We start from the raw sequence: 6808 nt of genomic DNA, 5'->3' as shown, positions 1-6808 counted from the left end.
GGACTTTATCTTATTCATATATATTTATATTTATAACCGGTCTGATAGGATTCTTGTTTCTCTTCCCGTCAGAGTGGAAGTTTCTTCTCTCTCTGGTGCAGTCGTGCAACAGTCGGGACGCTGCGGTATAATAGGTTTGCAAGGAACCACAGGAGCCGTCAGGACTAAGTGAAGCAGGTCCACTCTGAAGCTGAGGAATGTTCTCTTCCTTTTCACAAACACTCTGCTGTGAAGGAGCACAGTGTGGATGCAAACACTCTGCTCTGACTTCAGTAAGACAGCAGATAACCACAGTCTTGTTATATAACGCTAATTCTTCATCATTGTGTATCAAATAAAAGGCTTAAATATTTCTATTAATCATTAGTTTCTAATATAACTAAGTTATGTTGGTAAAATATGAAGCAAATCATTCTGTTTTCAATAGTTTTGTAAGGTTCTGGGAGCAGGGGAGTTCAAGAGATGACAGGGGCCACAGGGAAAAGAGACTATTGGTCCTCATGAAGGGATTTCTGACCTTGATGTCATTACGGTGTCTTTTATTAAGCTATCTGTAAAATTAATCCAATCCAGTCCAACTTTATTGATAAAGCACTTTAAAAAAAAAACAGCTGAAACAAAGTGCTGTACATCAGAGATAAATAAAAGAAATACAATAATAGAAACATAAGACCTAATAGACCTAAAAACAAACAATACAACAATAAAATGCAGTAGGAAGTTTTAAAATGACACAAATAAACAAGTCATACAATAAAAACAATTTAAAAAACACTGGGGCGAAAGCCACAGAGTATATCGTATGTATATTGTTCCAAATCAAAACAAACACTTTTATTTTGAAATTCTAAGCAATCACCACTATCATTATTGCAGTATCACTGACATTTTAAGCTCTTATTGCCCAATCACATTGAACTTTTTTTTTTTTAACTTTACTTTACTGCCCCCTACTGGCCAGACTACACTTGTAGTGTCTCCCCCAGGTCATTCAATGAGTTTGAAACCCCTGATTTAGAGCGTCCTGCATGTTGTGTTGGACTGTGGGAGTAAACCTGGAGTTCCCTCAGTCGACCTTGTTGTTGTGAGGCAGCAACAAGTGCTAGACGAAGTTGTATTTAGTGTTTGTGAATTATTTGTAGTGGTCATTTGGGTGTAGAATCAATTAAGCCCGTCTGATTTTTGCTTCTCGGTTCCTTTAAAAGTCACGCTGAAGTGGTTGTGGCTCATTTAGTGATATATCTGACACATTTTTGACGTTTTTCTACACTCTTACAAGGGAGTAAGACACACACACACAGTGGCACAGACTCTGTATTTAAAATACAAATACAGTACTTGAGTAACAAAGGCAAACAGCAGTGTGTGTGTAATGTGAAAGCACACTCTGTGTGTCCATGTCCCTTCCTCACATTACACTTTAACACTCGTGAGCCTTTTTATCTTCACTTCTTTTCAATAATGACAAACCACCGAGGCACTTTACACAAGACTTTGATCTCAGAGCCCCGTGTTTGTTTTTTTTCCCTCCTGCTCCGACGACTGATCCCAGAGCGGCGATGAGACGACGGAGGGAAGGCGTCCGGAGTCTTTTTCTTGCCTTTGCTGCTCTGTCCCTCCCTCTTCGCTCTCTCTATCTTACTCATCTCACTCTCTTTAGAGGTGGAGTTTGTCGCTGAGGGAGTGGAGGGAGTTTCTGCTGGAGTCTGTCAGTGTGTGCACCAGTCGCTGCTGAAGGTGCAGGAGAAGAAGAAGAAGAAGAAGACGAGCCCAGATGTCAGCGGATCAGGTAAGAACATGTCTGGAGTTCACAGCTGCAGAGCTAAAATGTTCTTTATTCTATTAGGAGAAGTCTGTACTTTGAATGAAATGTGGAGCACATGTGTTATTACAACATGTCAGTGATGGTTTATGTGCATCAAATGTTGTTTAAAATCCCCAAAAAGTGCAACACACGTGCACAAAACTCCTCACAGACGCACATATCTGGACTGTGTCACTGGACAGCAGCCAACATGCCTTGTTTTTTTTTGAAAATTGCTGGCTGCTATCAGGACCCTGTCATTATTAAAATTAGAAGAAGAAGAGGAGGAGGAGGAGGAAGAAGAAGAAGAAGAAGCTGCTGCTGTGAGTGGATGTGAGAGGCATTCCCAGCTGTGGAGTCAAGCCACTTGTTACATGACACACACACACACACACACACAAGACCGCGCTCACAGCTGTGCGTTTTGTGGCCGTCACCGCCGTAAGTGGCGGTTTTGGTCGATGGGCAGGATGTAAATCAGCTGCGTTGCGGACGCCGTGTGACCTTGGCGAGCCTTTATTGGCGTTGTTGTTGTTGTTATTATTCTGTGCTATTTTTAAGGGCAACTGATGTATTTCAGATGTTTTAATACATACATGCAGGATTCCAAACTGAAAACAGCAGTCTGAGGAAATACAAGCGTAGTGTTTCAAGCAGATGTTGAATTGTTTAATGTCCGCGTGATACATATTGTTAAAATAAAATCCACTTTATACGTTGTATTTTGCAGCGGGATCGTCTTCACAGCTGGTTCGTGTTAATATCGCGCACTGACTTCTTCTAAAACCGCCATGAACGACTCAAAGAGAAGCTAATTTGTCGTGTGTTTATACCTCGTTTATATTGAGAGTTTTTGCTTTTTTTGTGACTGTAATTTTGTCGCCTCAGTGTATGACTCAAAAGGAATGGATGGTGACAGTTCACAGTAAAAAAGGTGCACATGTCTAGTTTTAATAAGAATTGGGCAAGATTGACAAAAACGGCTAAAAGATTGTGCAAAAAAGATATTTTTGGAGAGTAAAAACATGACAGGACCTCGGAAGTTAAAGCTTTGGCAGTAAAATGCACGTTATAGGTCGGACTTAAAACAGTGATTACATCGTCGTAATTGACACCTGCCTGCGCTTTAGTGAATTCTTAATAAGCTGTTTGTCGAAAAAAACGACTTCACGTAAACATCCTGGCTCTCAGCCAGTGGCTCACCACCTAATATCACACTTAATTCAACTCATATTTACATTATATTATATTATAGAGTAGGTTATTGCAACACAGTCCTTATGTGTGTTTATATTACATAGGTACTTTATAAACTTTTTGGTATTTTCAACAGTTTTGTTGCTCTTTTCCGAGACAAGCACCCAATTTTTATCTAATTTTGAGTAAAAAGCTATGTGCATTTGTCTGATAACACTATACTAAAGACTTATTTTTTTTAAAAACATCATGAAATTACATATAGTTGAACATTTAGTTAAAAATATATCGAAAAAGACAGTAAATACGTCAACAAATCAATCAGTGGTGATAAATGAAACAGTCACGCCGTATTTGTGGCAGTAAATCTACAACAATAATGTAGATTGGATCAAAGAATGATAAAAACTGACTTTAAATGTCTTCAAATTCTGATTAATATGTGTAAAAACGTGTGTTGTGATAGCGGTCCTGTACCATCCTGTGTTGATGTTGTGTGTGTGTGGGTCTGGATTATGTTGTTGTGCGAGCAGCAGGTTTTCAGGGAATGTAAAACGTAGTCTGTCATTAGTCGAGCGCTGGACTGTGACACTGAGCAGATGCTGAGCGACAGAGTGTCAGCGAGATGAAGAGGAGACTCTTTAGAGGTGAATTCTCTCTGTTTTGCTTGTCGGGGTTCATCGTCATCGTTATCATCATCACATCCTGTGTGGATGTATCTTGTATTGTTCAGCGACGGTAACATGACGCTTTACCCAAACAGGAAAAGGGATCAAGTGCAAACAGAGTGCTGCAGGCGGCTTAACATTAGGACCTTTTCCCAGCACTCCCCACATCAGTCAGCGCAGCATCCAAATCTACAGCAGGCCAGATTACTGCGATATGGACTTATTTAGTGGCCGGCTCTTATCTGCTCGTGTGTGATCTACTCTCAGCTCTGGTATGCGGCTGGACTTTGTTTTCCAAGACTAATAATACATAAAAAGAGGTTCCTCATATTGACGAGAGAGAGCAGCAGTGTTGGACCTGCGTCAGCTCAACCTCAGAAGAAACAGATATTTGCTTTTTTTAAGCCTCTTTCACACCTTAAAATTTAAGATTAAACAGTTTTTTGGGACCAATGAACCACTAGATACACTATCTGGCAAAGTTATTCTCTATTTTCACTGGTCAAGTCACTTCCAGATCTAACGGAAAGCGCTCATAACCCTTAGTGGACACACATTTCTTCTTAATTTGCTCGATTCTTTTGGCAGCAATGCAAATTCCACTGTCATCTTCATTCATCTGTGAGCATAACTGGCCGACCACTGGCAAATGGAATGTGTTAACTGCCCTTTTGAGTGAGTCCACCTGCTAATTGTAGTGTAAAAAAGACTCTAGAAATGATTTTACTTTGGAAGATATTGTAAAACAAAGAGTTGGAGGAGACCAAAACAGAGCGACATGTAGGTTATTTACGCCTGCTTACACATTCAAACCATGTTTCACAACTTTGTAGTCGTACTCATGAAATTGTACTATTTTAATGGGTGAAAAACCTCCTGGAGTTTGGTTTAAACCATCAGAAAATAAAATTTTCACACTGTAAATGAACCAAATCATGATTTTAACCAGATTAAGTTGAACTTAACTTTCATATCTGTCAGTTCAGGAACAAACTATGGATGTTTTCACGCTTTAAAATCTGGACCAAGGCCCTAAAATCAAGGAGATTGTCTTTGTCATATTGTTATTGTTATAGTTTCATCTGATCTTTTCAACTTCCTGCATTTTAACCTAAATTATTAGGTGTCCAAACCACAGCCATCTTTCCCCTTAGATCTATTTTTAGGTACAGACTAATCTACAAAATCTGGGCCAAACAACGTAGGTGTGAAAGCACTGTGTTGACAACACAGTAGACGTTTTGTGCTTTGTTGTCTTGTGCGGATGTGGTTGTGGAAATATGCAACTATGTCAGCCTTGTTAGCGATGAGGAGATTTGTCAGTATTTGTGACATAATCTACTACTTTACATTAAAAATTAAGACATTTGACACTTGAGCTTCAAACAGGAAAATCTCCCCATTTGGATTCTTTGGACGGACAAAATCAGTACATTAGCACTGCTGATGGAGGTGAAGGAGGAGGAGGAGGAGGAGGAGGAGGGGCTGTGACCATTTGGAATCCTGTTTTTGGACTCCAGCTCCTTGAACATGATCTTTCCAGTTCCCAAAAACACAAGCATTGTTCACGGAGAGAGAAGACAAGCTTTGACATGCCCCCCCCCCCCCCCCCCCCCCCAAAGCAGAGGGGCTGATTACAAGGCTCCTTCCTGTGTGAGGTCTGGTGGAAGGTGTCCCACAACAAGTGTTGGAAGGAATGTGTGGCAGCGTGACACCTGAAGCCTCCTCCTGGTTTTCAAACACAACACGGTGCCACCAAGAGGATGACGGCGAAGCAGAAAAGTGGATTTTGGCCTTGGGTTATATTTTTAGAGAATGTTATTTTCACAATAAGACGAGTCTAATATGACGGATGGACTCATGTTGAGGTAAATCATGTCATTACTACAGAAAACCGTGTTTGGCCTCAGGCAAAGACCAACATTTGTTCACAATGAACATATTTCCTGACAGGCTGAGTGGAGACCAAGTCCAAGTTTTTATGAGAGTGAGGGAACATTTCCTGGAGCTGCTTTTAAAAAAAACTCTTATAATTTCTTTATTATTGCTTCAGACGTATAATTACTTAAAAGCAATAAACGACATCTTTACATTCCTGTATATGTACTTATATTTGTGTTTCTTCATACATATACTGGCAGTTGTTATAGCTTGGTCTAATAAGTTTCCTGTGGCACCAACCCGTTTAATGATCTCGGCGTTAAAGGCACAGTGTGTTAAATTTAGCATGTTGCAGTTTAATCGGAGGGGATTAGTTTCACATGGGGAGGCGGAGTAATGTAATGTATGTTTACCACAGGACATAATGTAATAATAATGGCCAATTTACATACTGTATATAAGAAATCGCACTTAAACTAGCACAATTGGGAGGGGTAAACTGGGGTAAATCGTACCTACTGTACCCCGAGTCGCCTCAGTCAACAACGGATACGTGCAAACAACTTTACCCCAAATTCCCGCTCAATTTAAGCACGGTCATCATCTTCTGTCATCGTCTGCCTCTTGAAAATCTACGGAAAACTACTTGTAAACAGTAGACGTCGGAATATATATGCTAATATAGGTTAGCCCACTTCCCCGTGTAAAACTAATCCCATCCAAACAGGGCTTTAGTGTGTTGGAGAACCTACGTAGCCTTCAGTCAAAATCAAATCTCAAAAGAGGTTAAGTTTGTCCATTCTGGGCTGTTGTAAAAAAAAAACATAGTAGTCCAAAATGGCGGACTCTGTAGAGTTGACTTTGCCCCTGATCTACAACGCTAATCCTACTCTGTAATCTCACGTGAACGTGTTTCATTCATTGTCCTAGCTTTAGAACTTGGTGGTCAACACGTACAGTCCACATGGTCCATGCCTGGCAGACCGTAGTTAATGCAGAGGTTTATAAGAATGGTTATAGGATGAAACTGCTAGCTTCTCTACCTAAGCTAGCTAATCTAGTTTGTGGTTTTTCAGGCATAGTTATCTTCTTCTGTGCTGCATCCCCAGCTTTGGCTGTTAGCGTTTGTTTTTTTTCTACACCTAGTTTATGTAGCTTTATTTTTCCACTTTGGTTTGCGTATATTAAAGCTGCGTAATCTCCAGAAAAGTACTTGATTGTTGAGTTTAATCCCCAGCTCATTGACTACAAATTTCCT

This window comes from Microchirus variegatus, assembly GCF_963457635.1.
Source record: "Microchirus variegatus genome assembly, chromosome: 2".
Lineage (NCBI taxonomy): Eukaryota > Metazoa > Chordata > Actinopteri > Pleuronectiformes > Soleidae > Microchirus > Microchirus variegatus.
This window is presented reverse-complemented; position numbering follows the sequence as displayed.